The sequence below is a fragment of the Hordeum vulgare genome, chromosome 1H (assembly GCF_904849725.1).
Source record: "Hordeum vulgare subsp. vulgare chromosome 1H, MorexV3_pseudomolecules_assembly, whole genome shotgun sequence".
Taxonomy (NCBI): domain Eukaryota; kingdom Viridiplantae; phylum Streptophyta; class Magnoliopsida; order Poales; family Poaceae; genus Hordeum; species Hordeum vulgare.
The window spans coordinates 148,247,504-148,266,552 of record NC_058518.1 but is presented as its reverse complement, the minus strand read 5'-3'; positions in this window follow the sequence as shown (position 1 = coordinate 148,266,552).

Genomic DNA, 19,049 nt, shown 5'->3' with positions numbered 1-19,049 from the left:
AGAAACTCGAACAAAACACTGCAATTGGTATCCCTGAGGATATATACCTTGACTATTGCACGCGAGATGAGAAAGAACCAATGGCAAAAAGGAAAATCAGGCTTCTAAAGATAGAACGCAGGTGGGCTAAGGACTGGAAGGAATATCGCTTCGTCACTCCAAAGTATGCGAAGAAATTCGCCCTCAAGCCACCTGGCGAAAGGCATCCTCTCGAGGATCATCAGGTTGCACATCCTTCAAGCATCAAAACTATTGATGACTATCCTGAGGAGAAAGGCGAACACTTGTCTAAGCTTCAGAAGAAAGCAGAAGCTGCAGTGAGGAAATTCAATGAGGAATCTACTGCTGCCACTGCAGCCACCTCTTCTGCTGGTGAAGCTTCTGGTACAACTATTCCTCAAGTGAAGTCTGTGCCACAGAAACCAAAGGCTTCAAAGCCTAAAGAGCAATTGCTTTAGAAGGCTGCGCGTATGCCAAAACCCTCAAAAGCCACATAGGCTTCAAAGCATGAACACAAGCAGGTTGTCAAGCAACAACCTGCTCACTCCAGATCCTCTATACCATCTGCCACGAGCTCAGAGACAAAGTCTTCACCGACACCTTTGAAGACTAAAATGACAGCTGGAAGAGGTATTGGACCCAGCCCAAGCTAAGTCATCAGAGTCCCTTCTGCATCAGAAGGAAGTGATGAATTTGATGATGAAACTCTTCAAGCCATCATCAGAAACAAGCAGGAACGCGTCGCACAAGCTTCAGGCAGCGCTATTCCTCTTGCCATGGACCCAAAGGTCCTATTGGACTACATCAATGTCTTGTACGATGACCCTAACACACCCATTGATGACTTGAAGCTTCCCCCATGTATCAGCCATATGGTGGCCACATTCATCAATGAGGCCAAATGCAAAGAGACGCATGCCAAGCAGGCAAAGGCTGCAAAGCTGAAGAAGGAGAAATTCCTCAGGCAAAATCTCCTCAACCCGTCGCCTGATGATCTTGTGTCAACCCGGGCTGAACTGAAGACTTTGACCGATAAGTACTCAAAACTATCTGACCGTCAAAGTCTCAAGTCCAATTTCATCAAGTTTGCAACTAATGTAGTTGATGAATATAACAAGAAGGCTGCTCCTCCAGCAAAACCAAAGCAGCCTGAGCGCAACTATTCTGTTCAGCTCACCAAGGAGGATGAAGAAGAACCTCCTGCTGAGGAAATGCCTCAAGAAAGACGTGCTGATGAACCGGTAGTTGAGAAAATATCTAAGGACATTCCAGCTGATGAATCTATGCCAGCTGATGAATCTGCTCGAGCTGAAGTTTATGCTTTAGCTGAGGAAACTGCCAAGACTGATACTGCACCAGCTCCTGAAGAGAAAATTGCTTCACCTCAATCATCAAAGGTGAAGAAAATGGTTCCGTCTGCATCATACATGAAGAAAACCAAGGCTGCCGAGAAAGAAGCAAAGAAAATAAAACCTTCTTTAACTCCAGAATCATCAGAGGCCAAGCGTCAAAAGACACTTGATGAAACTGCTCCACTGGATGCTGTGCCTCCGAAGATAGCTCCATCATACACTATGATTCCCTTCGGAATAGACTATGTCATTCCTGAAGAAGATGTGGAGATTCTAATTGATGAGAAAATGAAAGACGCTGATTCTGAAGAAACCATGGATGAGGAAATTCAAATTGATGAAATTCCTCAATCCTTCATTCCTCACAAGTCGCCTGATGAACCTGCACAAGGATCAGCTGCAACAACTGAAGATTTTACCTCCTCCTCCAAGCAAATTCCTCAAGCTGAGGAAAACCCAAAAGAAAATCCTCAGCCCAAGGAAAATCCTCAACCTGAGGTTCAGGTTGAGGAAAATCCTCAACCTGAGGAACATGCTGAAGAGAATGCTCCTGCACCCAATACTGAAACTGCTATTGTTGTGGTCAACACTGAAACATGAATGATCGTATCTCCTCAGCAAAAGCAGCATAACCTTCAGCTGGTGCAAAGTCAGCCATTTTCAAAAAGGCCAAAGTTTCAGAAGGAAGCTTTCTGTGAAGAACATATGTATTTCTTCAGCGACAATCCTTATGACAAGCTTCGCATCAGGCACATGAAGTTTTGGACAAGGACTCAGCTAAACTATTATGCCTCTGTGCTCTGTGGAAGAAACAAAATATTTCAGCACATGCATATTCCTCATGTTGAGCTGGAAGAAATTCCTTGCTTCTCCCCATTCCTCATCGTTCTTCATGAAGCCGGACGGTTGCCTCTTTGCACCGATATCTGTGATTGGAACAGTGATATCATTCTTCAATTTTATGCAACTTTGCAAAATCTGGAGACTCGAAGGTTATCAACACTTGTGTGCTGGACTGGATGACACAACACACACATTACAAAGCCCCTGCTACTGAGCTGCTGCGAGTGCTTCCCGTTTCAATTCCCTCAGAACATGCTGTGATGATGTATGATGAACGGGAGTTGCCCAACAAACTGATGGAAGTCCTCATGAAGCCTTTGGCCAAAGATCAACCTCCACGAACGAATTTTCTGGTTCAAGACTTGAAGTGTGAACCCAGGACTGTCTACATGATTCTGTGCAGTGTCATCGCTCCAATCAAGGGCCATGATGATGAAGAAGATGTTGTAGGCATCATGAAGAATATCCTCTTTAGCATCATCCATGGCATCCCAATAAACCTTCACGACTTCTTCCTGAGGACTCCGGCTGACAATGCTATGTCACCCTTCGACCTGAAGATTTACGCTCCATGGATTATGAAATTCATCAGACGCAGGTCAGGCATCAACTATCATGCTGATTTCAACAACCACATTGGATATATGCCTCCTATCAGAGTCAAGAAGAAGACTTTTGAGCATGTTGAAGGAAAAGGAAAATATGTCATCGATGAAGGTAGTCGGCCCCTTGATGGCCAGTTTCGTGAACCAGATGCGTATTCTTCATGGGATGATACTGAAACTCAGGAGCCACCTAGCCCCGTTGCCCCAAGGGTGATGACTAACCAAGAACTACTCCTCAGTCTTCATCATAAGGTCGATCGCAATCACAAATGGGTCAAACGTCAATTCAGTGCCATTGTGAAAACCCTCAATGAGACTCAGAACGCAGTGAAGAAAAATCACTACTATCTTCATGAGGTTTTTGATCGCACCTGGGCCACATTGGCTCATCTGAATACCCAAGAAGAACTTGATGAATTGGAATTTACTCAGGACTTCGACTGGTCATGGCCTCCCAAGAGGAAATTCAAGCCAATCCTAGTTCCAGACCTTGAGGACAGCTCCTTTTCTTCATTCCGCGCTGCATAATCTGATGAAGAACAAGAAGACACTGCCACTAGCCCAAGGAGGAAGCCCGTTGCCAAGAAACCTCACACGTCTTCTTCATCAGCCAAGAAGTGAAAGTCTTCAAGGGGCGTTATTCCTCAGTTTTGTCCCTTTTCGTCACTTGATGACAAAGGGGGAGAAATTTGAGAGTTAGTCTTCATGCGGGATATATTTTGGGGCTTATGAACTTTATTAAGTTACAAACTCTTGGTTATTTTGAAGTGTTTTATGTAATGAGTTGTAACTTAAGCCCGATGGTACTCTAACGCTTTTTGAACGTTTTTCTTCGCATGCATATTCCTCAAAATATTAATGCACGCATGCTGAAATTCGTCAGATACCATTTCTCATCATGCATTCTCAAATTGTTCATATTATATGTCATATGTATGCATGATTTACAAGACTCAGGGGGGATCTCCATGATATAAATCATCAATATGCATTTGATGTGAAAAGCAAAATCCTCAAGATATGCACATCTTCAAGGGGAGTCTCTCTGTATCTTGATTTCAAATTCCTCAAAATGAGTATTTACACTTCATATTTTTATCCCCGTTGTAGACTTAACCTAATTGTCATCAACCACCAAAAAGGGGGAGATTGTAAGTGCATCTAGTGCCCCTTAGTGATTTTGTTGGTTTGAAGATTTATATGTTAAGTATCTAATGTGTTCATGAGTGTACACAGGATCTATAAGTCACTGAGGAGTTTGAAATATATATGAATATCGACCCCTAAAAATTTATATATTTGGGTGAAGAAATTGGTCTTCTGCTGAAGACTTTGATCGCGAAGAAATGACGATGAAATTGATATTCCACATGAAGATATTGAAGATGAGGAATTCGGTATCTCCTGAAGAAAAACGATCCGAAGATTTTGAAGCGTGAAGATTTATTCTTTCTATTTCATTTTCTTCACTCTTGAGTCATAGGAACACCGTACTATTAAAGGGGGTCGAGGTAACACTTCGGAATGAATTTCCTCATGATGCTCAACCCAAACCTAATCCTACCAAAAGCGTGAAGTGAGGAATAAGAGAGACATGAGGATTCTCACAGTTGAGGGTCCCGATCGTTGCTGCAATCCGCGCCACATCACCGATCTTATCCACACCAACAGTCATATTATTTAAGGGCATTAATGTCAAATCATGTCGGGATGCTCCCAGACTATAAATAGCCGCCCCCACAACCATTAGTTGGTTGGTTGCTCCATCAGAAACTGACACTTGTCATTTAGAGCAACCCAAATTCCTTAGAGTCTTCGAGAGTACATCATCAGTAAGGAAATAACCCAAACAGCAAACCACAAACCAAAAACCAAGTGATTGAGCATCACTGAAGAATTTGTTCCTGTGTGGGACTAAAGCCTTTTACCTTTGAGGATTGTGCATCCTCCAGACAGTTAGGCGTCATGGTCTAGAGCATTCCAGCAGTCAATTGTGGATCGCCGAGTGACCAAGTTTGTGAGGGTTTGGAAGTCTGCCCTGAAGACGTACCACGAGTGTTGGGCGAGGACTGCGTTTCCTTAGATCAAGGAGAATACGATAGGGACTGTGTATCCCGGGACTGTGTGTCCTTGGGTTTCAATACCAAGCCACTCAAACCAGACGTACAACTGTCACAACAGTTGGAACTGGGTCATCAACTACTGTCTTCACTGTGATACGGCTTTTATTTCTTGAACTCTTTCAATTCCACAATATTGTATGTTGAAGATTTTAATTGTCACTTTTTTAAGAATTTGCTGAAGACTTTCTCTGAAATTCCTCAACTTCAAATTCTTCACGTGAGTTAATCCTCACCTGCTTTCTCTGTGCCTGCGTACTGTGCAAACTATTTTTCATATTCCTTATCTTGAAAACTGCTGTAGTGATACTTTGCACCCCGGATCCTTTGTTGTTTCCACTGCAAGTTAGTCATCAGTGAGGAATTTCCTCAAAAGGAATTTCCTCAGTGATGAAATTCTAAAAATCTCCTATTCACCCCCCTCTAGTCGATATAACGCACTTTCAGTTAATATTTGGGATTATGTATAAAGGGCTTCCCTCACTTTGTAATATTTGCAGAAACAATGGATATTCCAAGAGACATGGAAAAGGAACAAATTTTGGGGGATATAATCCATGACAACGGTAGTAATGTCGAATTTTTGCTCATCGACATCGGTGACTACTGAAACTCGTAGGAAGGACATTATCATGACGGCTTCAGTGATCGAACAATGGAGGAAGGACATTATCGTGATGGCTTCGATGACTATCGAACCCCGAAGGAAGGAGATCATGATGATGGCTCCGGTGACCGAACCGAGGAGGGAGCTATAGAAAAGTCCGGATCGAGCCAAACTTTGGTAACGAGACGAGGCCCGACGAAAAGGTTGGGCAAGGATCAAAAGTTCACGATCACATAACTGTCGAATGATGGCCTACCGATTGAACCCAAGCAGACCAGGGACACATTTTCTGCTAAGTGTGGAGCTATTGTCAGGGACAACATCCCGATCAGCATCAAGCAATGGAATAAGCCTAAGGGAGAAAGCGTCCGTGAAGGTGATTATGTCACCGATAGGCTGAAAGATGATCTTTGGACCGCGTTGAAGGAAAATTTCACCCTACCGCCGGAGGAGGATCCGAATAAGCCAGTTATAGAGCCACTGGTCAAGGCGTGTCCTCTTAAGAAGATAGCAGAACTATTCAGGAGGTGGAAGAAAGAGTTGAAATCAAAGTATGTCGACAAAGGGAAGACTCCAGAATTCATCGGCCGATTTGAGAAGATGAGAGATCACTGGCCTGCATTTGTGGCCTACAAGTCATCGGACAAGAGTAAGGAAATATAAGAGAGAAACAATAACAACGCTGCAAAGAAGCAGTATCACCATCACACGGGGTCAGGTGGCTACCTCAAAGGTCGTCCGTTGTGGGACAAAGCTGAGAATGACCTGATTGCTAAAGGGGTCCAACCACAGACATGGAACTGGCCCGACCGTTCAAGGAATTCGTTCTTCGGGGTTGGGGGAACTTTGGACCCTGAAACAGGGGAGTTTCGTTGGACGGATGAGCAACTTGCAACACCCATCAACAAGCTTCAGCAGTGTATCACCGCAACGCAGGAAGGGGCGTTCTTTCCCGAAAGAGAGAAGGACGAGCTGACCGAGGCCCTAGGGAATGCTGAGCACCGTGGACGAACACAAGGCACACCAGGCTCTGTTCCATGGAAGGTTGGGTTTCCCAACGCAGCCGGTTACAGAAGCCGAGCGAGAAAGAGGAAAGCGGATCCGTGCGACATGCAGAAGATCAATGCAAGACTACAAATTCTAGAGGAACTTGAGAGCCAACGAGCTGCCGACCAACCATCTCAGCGGCAGGAAACTACCCCAGAATTTACCCCGCCATCTCAGCGGAGAAGCAACATGGCTTCCACGGAGCTCGTTCAGCCTGACTTCGCGGCTCCTAGCTACCCCGTGGATACTATCACGGAGTTTCAACCTTGTGAGCTTTTGACGAAATGCCGGAACCTCACTTTCAAGGCTGCTATCGGCGTTGTTGCACCTCCTCAATCCAATGGAACTTTTCACTGCCGTCCGATTCCACGTGGCTATGCTGTTGTGATGGTGGATGAAGTAAAGGAGGCTTTTGAGCAGCTCGATCTTGACCACCCTACAGGTGAAGATGAGAATAAGCTGGTTCATGCTTTGAGGAGTACATGTCTATGGCCGAAGGAGTACATCAAGCTTCCAAACTGGACGCCTCCTCCTCCTCCGGCGAGTGATCAGGGCAATCCTCATCCTCCTCCGGTGACTGATCAGGGCACTCCTCATCCTCCTCTGGTGAATGATCAGGGAACTCCGGCTCCTCCGACGCTTGAGGGCACTCCGCCTTCTTCTTCGGCTCCTCCTCCTTCTTCGACTCCTCCTCCGGTGCGCCAGAGCAGTACGCCTCCTCCTTCGGCTCCTCCTCCGGCGCGTCGGAGCAGTCCGCCTCCTTCATCCACTCCCGCTCTGGCGCGTCGGAGCAGTCCGCCTCCTTCTTCGACTCCTCCTTCGGCTCGTCGGAGAAGTCCGCCTCCTTATATGGCTCCTCCTCCAGCGGGTCGGAGCACTTCGCCTCCTTCTTAGGCTCCTCCTCTAGTGCGTCGGAGCAGTCCTCCTCCTTCGGCTCCTCCACAGGCGCATAATTGCAGTCCTCCTCCTTCGGCTCCTCCACAGGCGCGTTGGAGCAGTCCTCCTCCTTCGGCTCCTCCTCAGGCGCGTTGGAGCAGTCCTCCTCCTTCGGCTCCTCATCAGGCGTGTTGGAGAAGTCCGCCTCCTCCGCAACGACGGAAGACAGACGTCGTCGCCGCTCCGCCAAAAATTACACAAGTAAGAAAGATGTCGCCTCCTCGTCCTTCTCTCAAGCGGAAGACAGACTCCACCGCCGCTATGGCGGCTAGCAGTGATGCAACGTTAGCAAAACGAAGAAGTGGGAAAACAATTCCCCAGCTCGGCCAACAGAAGAAGCAATCTTGCCCCCCTCTCAAGGTGTCTAGCGATATCGTCATCGCTAATGATTCGGGGTTGCTGTTCGGTACCAATCCTGGTTAGTACATGAATGATTCAGTAATTTTTGTGATAGCTGAGGTAACAAATGAAGAAACATATGAATACGTGCTCGGGAAGCCTCTCGTCAAACCTGGTCATCCTCCTCTAACACCGGGATGCACGAATTGCATGAGTGGTACATGAATATCTTCACGGAGACTAGGAAAGAGTCTGTGTATATGAGTGTGAAAAAAGATCACGATTTCATTGGAGCTACAATGTTTCTTGTTGAATTTGAGGAGTTATTTCAGTTATACAATGAACTGGCCCTCGAAAAACAACTCCTGACTTCCTACTGATTGTAAGTATTACTTCTATAGTTAAGTCTCCAGCTCAGCTCGTTCATTACATGTATCTATAATTATCCCCACTATATATATTATGAAGATTGAAGATCGTCGAATTAAAAAAAGCAGGAATCTTTGACGTTGGGTTCATTAGCCCGAAATGAAACCAAAGAGACCGAGGTTAAGTTGCTAAAGTCATTGCTTGCAAATCAAAACAAAAGGGAAATACTCTTTCCTTACAACTTCAAGTGAGTGTTGTTGTCTTCTCTGTATACTCGGTTTCGCTTACTCGAGGTAAAGTAAATGTAATTGATGAGTTATATATGCGTGCGCAGTTACCACTTTATTCTGCAATCCATTAAGCTTGATGTGGGAAAAGTAATTGTCGTAGACTTGAGACGTAAAGATGCCGAGGATTATGCGGACATGACTGCAATGCTCAAGAGGTAAGTTTACTCAATACCGGGACCATACCGGCATGCAACTTTCATTAATTTCCTGATATCAAGTAATCATTTTCTTTGCCTGGCAGGGTTTGGAAGAAGTTCATGAATAAGGTTCGTGGTATACCCAAAGAGTTGCAATTCACGCACCCCCTAGTAAGTAGTACTAGCTAGTTCCGCGCATCTCTAATTTATTCAAATTTTCATCAATATATCATTACCATGCTTTCTTATCAGTTTGATTTAACTCTATATATTCTCGTAAAGTGCTTGTACCAGGTAGGTGGGAGTGAAAAATGTGCATATTGCGTATGCGAGTTCATTCGCCTCTTGACCTATGGGCGGGGCATCTCTGACAAACAATTTGAAGTACGTAAATAATATTCACAATTTTATTTTATATATTACCATCAATTGTGTTGAGTTTTATTCATATATGGATGTATTGACCCCCTTCTTTAAATTAGATCTGGAAGAAGCGGGATGAACCCCTATCAAATGATGGCATACGAGCAATTCAAGAGGAACTGGCGGGATTCTGTCTTGACCATGTCATACCTAAAGACGGAGAATACCACGTGAGTTATTTGTGATTGGATCTTAGGTAGATGATGTTAGGCATTGTAAAAGATGTTATATTGTAAAAGATGTTAAGTATTGTAAATGGTTTCCTTTATTTTCTTATTAGCTAGCGTCATGTTCTCTCTATATGTATAGTAGCTAGCGTCGACCAAGCATAGACAAAGCGATGACACTTCTCTCTATTAGCTAGATAACACAATATGAAACCACTAAATTAAAAATCCACCCCCTCCCCCGCGCGTTCAAAAAAACCACCATCTCCGGCCAGATGCTCACGCGTGGATGCCATGTTGTCCCGGTTGGTGTGAACAACTAGGACTAAAGGCCCTCCTGCCCGGGCTCCCTGCAGCGGCCACGTGGAGACCATTCGGTCCCGGTTCGTAAACGAACCGGGACTTAAGGTTTTGGGATTTAGTCCCGGTTCAAGAACCGGGGCTAATGGGCCTCTGGAACCGGGATAAATGGGCCATTTTCTACTAGTGTACCTCTCAACTTCCCCGCGACTCCTAGATGGCTCGAGCTAAGGAAAGCAAACAAGAACGCGCGAGCAGTTTACCCAGGTTTAGGCCACCTTGCGGTGTAAAACCCTACTCCTGCTTGTGTGGATTGCTTGAGGTGAAAGAGGAGTACAAAGGCGTGTTCTTGCCCTAGTGGAGACGATGGGGGATCCCCGGTCTAGGGAGGTCGGGCCTCTAATTTTATTGGCCTTGGTCCTACCAAAGCTCTTCATCGTGACGTGTAGGTGGGCTCGGGTGCGACCTCCGTCCTGTCGAGCCCCCGACCTTCGTCCTCTTGGACCAATTGGGAAACCTTTGGGGGTTGCTTTGCGAACCCGCGGGCTGGATCAGCTCCCTTAATACCAAAGGGGAAAGCTTCTCTACCCGTGCTGGCACCGACCCTGGCGCGACATAGCATGTCTCACGTCACCCAAGTGAGGAGGTTGGACCATGCGACCCCGGTAGGCCTCCCTTGGTAAGTTCAACTGCGGGGAGGATTGTGAGGAGGTGGCTTCTTGATGTGGGCCTTGGGGGGAACAGCCTCGACGAGAACTCCACAGGTTCCCAACAACCTTAAACGATCAGCTCCTCGCGAGGAGGGGCCTTCACGATGGTCAGACTCGTGGGCCTAGGCGGGGAGCATCCCCGGGCGCACAATGCGCACCGTGCCATAGGCAGCAGGAAGTTGGGCCTGGGTACCCCCGGTCCCAGAGCCCCGATAGTAGCTCCCGAGCCCGTGACATTCACGACCCAGCAATTGGAGGGCGAGACGGTGCGGTCTCACACGCGTGCGGGCCAGGCCGAACGCGTGGCGCGAGACGGGGTGTGGGGCGCGCGGGGTGGAGCCATCATTACTCACCTTCACGCCACATCCACCTTTCTGCATCTCCTTCCTCCGCGCAAGAAGGTGCGAGATCAAAACTCCAAGAAAGTCACTTCCTCACCCCTCTTGAGGCTCCGGCCCATGGATGCTACCTGTTGGCAAGAAAGGGAAGGTTGTGGTTTTTGTCGCGAGCCCCGCCACTACCGGGCCTGCTCCCATGCCACCCGCACCTCAAGTGGAGGGGTGTCGGGGCTGCTCTGGTTGCGGCAGTGGGCAACACCGAGCTGCTCTCGTGGAACCTCTGGAGGCCCTTGCCCTGGTGGGCGAGGATGTGTTCCTTAGGCGTGGTCCCCTGACCAACGTCGTGGACATTCTCGCCCAGCTCAAGGTGGATTTCTGGGACGCCGAGGTACTCCTGACCACAGTGCACACGAGGTTAGCCGCTGACTGGCGCTAACTTGAGGCCTCCGCCAAAGAGGTTTGAGGCGAGGCCGAGGCCATTCGCGAGGAGGGCCTGCGGGTAGCCGCCGAGGTGAAGGCCGCGTGTGCGAGCACCCTTGCTGAGAAGGAGGCACTCGCCAAGCGCTAAGAAGAAGTTGAGGTCGGCTTCAAAGCGCTTTAGGAGGCCGCCAAGGGCCGTGAAGTGAAGCTTGTGGACCGTGACTCCGAGCTAGCGAAGGCGGTGGCCGAGGTTCGGGACGCCCATGCAAAGCAAGTCTCCGAGGCCAACGCCAAGCTGACCGCCCAGGAGCAGGAGATCCATGCCGCTGCCGATGCGAAGGTGGCAGCGGACTGTGTCGCACTCTACTCTCTAGAACTCAGGGCCCGCGAGGCCGTGAGGTCTATCTGCAGGCTGGGGCTCGAGTCTCCCTCCATCCCTCCAGACACCGGGAATGCCAAGCTTTCTGCTGAGCTTGTGAAGCAACTCGAGGGCGCGACTAAGAAGGTGGACAACATCCTGGAGGAGGAGTGTCGTGACCTTTTCTCCTTGGCGGCAACCCACGTCTTCGGCCATCTCCTCCTTCGCGATCCCCACTTCGAGTTCGAAGAGGTGGTGGGCCCCGTGCCCGAGGAGTCCTGCAGTGACTTGGCGACCTCCGTTGAAGGCCATGTGAATACGCTGCTGGGGAAGTTATTCTGCGACGACGGCGAGGAGCCCAGCAAGGAGCCCCTTGCCCTGCCCTAAAATAGATTATCCTTGCCTCGGGCAGGCGTGAGACAACAACTTTATTGTATGGAACAATTTTAATTTTGAAATAACTGCCTTTGATTCATAATTTCTCTTTCTGCGCTTGTTTCCCCCTCACTCGTCTTTGTGCTTTCGAGGGCCTAACCCTGGACGTATCTCAGCTGCCACTGGATCACCAGGAGGTGATAGGTTACAGGGCTAGTCAAGGTCCTGAGTGGCGATGCTCAGGAACTCCCCCTTGACGTGCAAGAGACTCTCTTGAGGGCCTTCACATTCACCTTTGGGAGCCTTTGCCCTCTGTGTCGGAAGGGCCCAACCCTGCGCATATCTCAATTGCCACTGGGTCACCAGGGGGTGAGGGGCTACAAGACTAGTGAAGCTGCTGAGTCGCGATGCTCAAGAACCCCCCTTGACACGCAAGCAGCTCCCTCAAGGGCCCTAGTACTCACCGTTAGGAGCCTTTGCGCTCTGCATCGGCAGGGCCCGACCCTGCGCGTATCTCAACTGCCACTTGGTCACCAGGGGGTGAGAGGCTACATGACTAGTGAAGGTCCTAAGTCGTGATGCTCAGGAACCCCCCTTCACGGGCAAGCACCTCGCGTTCCATGATGAGGGCCTTGTACTCTGTATCGGCAGGGCCCAACCCTGCGTGTATCCCAACCACCACTTGGTCACCTGGGGGTGATAGGCTACATGACTAGTGAAGGTCCTCAGTAGCGATACTGAGGACCCCCCTTGAGGCGCAAGCGGCTCTCATACGGATGAATTGGTCCGAGCGTCGTGCACCCATTTCCTTATGCTTCGGTGTCGCGCATGAACTAGACACCAAGGACCCCAGAAGGTGACATGCACGGGGTTGAGCCTGCGAGACAAATCTCGATCGCTTGGATTTTTCACTGTTGTAGGGATGAACCCGAGCAGAGGCACCGTGTCCTAGCCCCCGCTCGTGCGAGATACAAGGAAAGTTGGCGAGCGTGGAGCTTTGACAATCCTCCCCAGCATGATGCATGGGGCTTCCACTTGGGAGTGGCCATAGTCACAGTTCGAGAGTAATGCCGCCAGTGCAGAGCATGGGGACTTCCACTTGGCTGCGGGCGGGAGCCCCCTTCCAAGGCCACGACATGGCCCTTCGTCGGCCTCCACTTGGGAGGCTCCGAGGCTCGTACAACCCCAGACTCATTATTACGTGAGAGTGTCATGGGCGGCGATTACTGAGGTGTCGGATATCCGAGGCACAAGGCTCAAGAGCTCCTAGTCTCACCCTTCATGCGGGTTGCGCCTCATTCTTTGCGCATGAGCACGTTTATGAAAACTACAACATGACTGCTACTTCTCAAACAACAACGCCAGAAATTGACACGTTGACGGAGACTTGCTTGTGTTGGTTTTTCCCTTGAAGAGGAAAGGGTGATGCAGCACAGGAGCAGTAAGTATTTCCCTCAGTTTGAGAACCAAGGTATCAATCCAGTAGGAGAATCTCGTCAAGTCCAGAGTACCTGCGCAAACTCAAAAGAGCTTGCACCAACGCTATAAAGGGGTTGTCAATCCCTTCAAGATTGTTTGCAAAGTGAGATCTGAAGGCAGAAAGTGCAACGAAGTAAAAAGTGTAAGGCTGATAATATGGTGTGGAGTAGACCCGGGGCCATAGTTTTCACTAGAGGCTTCTCTCAAAATAGCAAATATCATGGTGGGTGAACAAATTACTATCGAGCAATTGATAGAACCGCGCAAAGTCATGACGATATCTAAGGCAATGATCATACATATAGGCATGACGTGCGAGACAAGTAGACCGATACTTTCTGCATCTACTACAATTACTGCACACATCGACCTCTATCCTGCATGCATATGGTGTATTGAGTTCATGACGAACAGAGTAATGCCTTAAGCAAGATGACATGATGTAGAGGGATAAGCTCTAACCAATGATGAAAACCCCATCTTTTTACCCATGATGGCAACAACACGATGCATGTCTCGCTAACCCTTCTATAACTGGGTGAGGTCACCGCACGGTATGAACACAAAACCAAGTACTTCTCCCGTTGCAAGAATCATAGATGTAGTTGGCCAGACAAAACCCACAACTCAAAGAGAATTACAAGGATATGAAATCATGCATAAGAGAGATCAGAAGAAACTCAAATAAGATTCATAGATAATCTGATCATAAATCCACAATTCATCGGATCTCGACAAACACACCGCAAAAGAAAATTACATCGGATAGATCTCCATGAAGATCATGGAGAACTTTGTATTGAAGATCCAAGAGAGAGAAGAAGCCATCTAGTTACTAGCTATGGACCCATAGGTCTATGGTGAACTACTCACGCGTCATCGGAGAGGTCATGGTATTGATGAAGAAGCCCTCCGTATCCGAATCCCCCCTCCGGTAGGGCACCAGAACGTGCCCCAGATGGGATCTTGCGGAGAAAGAAGCTTGCGGCTGCGGAAAAGTACTTCCGATGATCTCTTGATTTTTTTGGGATTTTTAGGGAATATATAGGAGGAAAACCTAGGGCAAAGGGGCCTCATGGAGCCCACAAGCCTGGTGGACGCAGGCCCCCCACTGGCCGCGTCGTGAGGGCTTGTGGGGTCCCTGGTGGACCCTGCCTTGATTCTCCGGCTCTTCGATCTTTTTCTATTCCGGAAAAAATCTTTTTGGCAGTTTCATTCCGTTTGGACTCCGTTCAAAATCCTCCTCTGAAAGGGGTCAAAAACATGAAAAAAAACAGGAACTGGCACTTGGCACTGAGTTAATAAGTTAGTCCCAAAAAATATATAAAAGACATAAAAAACCATGAAAAATTATAGATACGTTGTAGATGTATCAAGAATCCCCAAGCTTAACTCCTGCTCGCCCTCGAGTAGGGAAGTGATAAAGAATGAATTTTTGATGTGGAATGCTACCTAGCATAGTTGTCCTTTGCAACTTCTTTCACGCGACATGAATGCAGATCCGTAAGATTCAAAACAATAGTTTGCTATTGACATGAAAACAATAATAATTCAAGCAAACTACCAGAGTAATCATGAACTTTCAAAATAACAAGGCCAAGGAAAGTTATCCCTACAAAATCATATAGTCTCGCTATTGTCCATCATCCTCACACAACTAATGTAAATCATGCACAACCCCGGTATTGGCCAAGTAATTGTTTTCGCACTCTTACTTTCTCAAACTTTTTATAACTATCACCCAATACATGACCACGAGCCATGGATATAGCACTATAGGTGGAATAGAGTGTGGTGGTGATTGTGAGACAAAAAGGAGGAGATGGTCACATTGACTCGGCGTGTCAAAAGGCTATGGAGATGCCCATTAATAGATATCAATGTGAATGAGTAGGGATTGCCATACAAAGGATGCACTAGAGCTATAAGTATGTGAAAGCTCAAAAGTAGAACTAGTGGGTGTGCATCCAACTTGCTTGCTCACGAAGACCTAGGGCAATTTGGAGGAAGCCCATCATTGGATATACAAGCCAAGTTATATAATGAAGATTACCACTAGCATATGGTAGTGATAAAGCAAGAAGCTCTCAATCATGAAGAACATGGTGCTATTATGAAGCACAATTGTGGAAAAAGATAGTAGCATTGTCCCTTCTTTCTTTTTCTCTCTTTTTTATTTTTATTTTAATTTGGGCACTTGGGCATCTTTTTGTCTTTTCTGTTTTTTTATTTGGGCTCTTTGGCCTATTTTTTTATTTCCTCACAAGGGACAATGCTCTAATAATGATGATCATCACACTTTTATTTACTCATAGCTCAAAGCTTAGAACGCTGATGACTCTATAGGAAATGCCTCCAGCAGTGTACCGGGATGTGCAACGATCTAGCATGGCGTATGACGTTGAAACATCTCGCTAGCTATCTTACGATCATGCAATGGCAATATGAGAGTGACGGCACAAGTCATGAGATAGAACGGTGGGAGTTGCATGGCAATATATCTCGGAATGGCTATGAAAATGCCATAGTAGGTAGGTATGGTGGCTGTTTTGAGGAAGGAATTTGGTGGGTTTGTGCACCAGCGAGAATTACGCGGCACTAGAGAGGCTAGCAATGGTGGAAGGTGAAAGTGCGTATAATCCATGGACTCACATTAGTCATGAAGAACTCACATACTTATTGTGAAAGTTTTTATTAGTAATCAAAACAAAGTGCTAAACGCATACTCCGAGGGGAAGGGTTGGTAGGTGTAAACCATCGCGCGATCCCGACCTCAACACAAAGGATGACAATCAATAGATCAATTATGCTCCGACTTCCTAACATAGCGGTTCACCATACGTGCATGCTATGAGAATCACTAACTTCAACACAAGTATTTCTAGATTCACAACACCCTACTAACATAACTCTTAATATTACCAAATCCACGTCTCAAAACTAATTGAGAGGAATCAAGACTTCTCTTTCTACTCAATGCACATGAAGATGGAGGTTTTTGTATCCTCTTTGGGTACCTACTACCTTTGGGACTACTTTCATATCATAAGCCAACTACCAAGTCACGCACCACCGTGCTCTAAAATATATAAGTGAAGCACATAGAGCAAAATTATCTAGCTCAAAAGATATAAGTGAAGCACTATGAGAATTCTAGCAAAATCACGATGAGTGCATGTCTCTCTCTCTCTCAAAAAGGTGTGCAGTAAGGATGATTGTGACACAACAAAAAGAAAAGACTCCTACGGTACAAGACGCTCCAAGCAAGACACATATCATGTGGTGAATAAAAATATAGCTCCAAGTAATGTTACCGATGGATTGAAGACGAAAGAGGGGATGCCTTCCCGGGGCATCCCCAAGCTTAGGCTTTTCGGTGTTCTTGAATTTGGCTTGGGATGATTTGGGCATCCCCAAGCTTGAGCTCTTTCTAGTCCTTATCTCTTTGTCCATGAGAAAATCACCCAAAACTTGAAACTTTACAACACAAAACTTAAACATAAACTCGTGATAACATTAGCACAAGAAAACAAACTATCACCTCTTTTGTTACTGTAGCAAACTTGAATTCTATCTATATTGGTGTTGGGCTACTGTATTCTCACTTTTCCATGGCTAGTACCCCACGATACTAACCATAGTGTCATCAAAACAAGCAACCAACTCAACAAAAACAGAATCTTTCAAAAACAGACCAGTGTCTAGCAATTTGTATACTTCGTATACTTCTGGTACCTCAAAAATTCTGAACAATTACGAATGCCTCGGCAAAAGGCATATAAACCAGCAGCAAAAATAATCAACTCAAAAGCTCTTTCTGAATAAAAATGAAAAATCATATCGTGAGCGAAAAGTTTCTGTCTTTTTCCAGCAGGATCAAACAACCATTACCAGGACTAATCATAAATGTTTTGCTTGGCTCAAACACAAAAAACACAATCACAACAGAATTATGATAGTGTGGACGCAACAAAACAGAAAGAAAAAGATAAATTCATTAGGTTGCGTCCCAACAAGCGCCATTGTTTAACGCCCTTAGCTAGGCATAAAAGTGCTAGAATCACGTATCGTCGTCTTTGGTGCTCAAACCATAAGTGGCCCTCATCATGGATTCATAAGGCAATCTTATTTTCTTCCTAGGAAAGTGTTCCATGCCCTTCCTTAAAGGAAATTGAAATCTAATATTCCCTTCCTTCATATCGATGATAGCACCGATATTCCTTAGGAAAGGTCTACCAAGAATAATAGGGCATATAGGATTGCAATCAATGTCAAGCACAATGAAATCCATGGGTACATAGTTACTATTTGCATTATTAAGAACATCATTGATCCTTCCCATGGGTTTCTTGACAGTAGAATACGCAAGATGCAAATTAAGAGAACACTCTTCAATCTCATTAAAACCCAAAACATCACATAAAGACTTTGGAATCGCGGAAACACTAGAACCCAAATCACACAAAGAATTGCGTTCATAATTTTTGATTTTGATTTTGATAGTAGGTTCCCACTCATCATGAAGCTTTCTAGGGATAGAGACTTCCAATTCAAGTTTCTCTTCAAGAGATTTTATCATAGCTTCGACGATATGATCGGTATAGGCCTTGTTTTGGCTATAAGCGTGTGGAGAGTTTAACATGTATTGCATCAAGGAGATGCATTGAATAAAGGAGCAACTATCATAATTGAATTCCTTGAAATACATAGTAGTAATTTCATTACTACTCAAAGTTTTAACATCTACTCCACTTTCAATGCTTTTAGCATCAAGATAGATGGACTCTGAATCATTGGGGCACTTTTCAACCAAAGTGGATTCATATCCAGCCCCATAATCATTAGGTTTGACACAAGAAAACAAAGATTCAATGGGAGTCACACCAAGCACTTCAAGATCTTCGTGATTCTTATCACGGGAACACGCCTTTTTAAGCCATTCATGTCTAGCACGAATTTGGGCAGTTCTTTCTTTGCTATCAATCATATAAACATGCATAGCTTTCAAAGTTTTATCCATATTGATCTTGGGAGGAGCACATCTAACTTTCAAAGCATCAACATCACTATACATTCTATCTTAGCCAAATCGTCAATTTTGAGTAGTTTTTCCTCTATGGACACATTGAAATTTTTTTGCGAGTTGATAAACTCTTTGATATTACTCTCTAGATCAGAGGGTAACCTATTGTAATTTCCATAAGTATTGTTGTAGGAGGTGCCAAAGTTATTAGAGGAGTTACTAGGAAAAGGCCTAGGAACATAGTTTCCTCTAAAAGCATTATTGTTGCCAAAATTATTCCTACCAACAAAATTAACGTCCAAGCTAGCGTTGCTACTCTCAATCAAAGAAGACAAGGGCATATCATTAGGATTTAAAGGAGCACTTCTACTGGCAATCAAATTCATTAACTCATCCATCTTAGCACTCAACGAGTTAAATTTTTCTATAGCGTGTACCTTCTTACTAGTAGGTGATCTTTCAGTGTGCCACTGAGAGTAGTTCATCATGATATTGTCTAGGAGCTTTGTGGCCTCCCCTAACGTGATTTCCATGAACGTTCCACCTGAGGCGGAGTCCAAGATATTTCTAGAAGCGAAATTCAATCCAACGTAAAAGATTTGTATAATCATCCAAACACTCAAGCCATGAGCGGGACAATTTCATTCTCTCCCAAGATTGTGCAACATGTTCATGATCAAGTTGCTTGAAATTCATGATATCATTACGGAGAGAGATGATCTTAGCCGGCGGAAAATACTTGGAAATATAAGCATCTTTGCACTTATCCCAAGAATTGATACTATTTTTGGGCAAAGAAGAAAACCAAGGT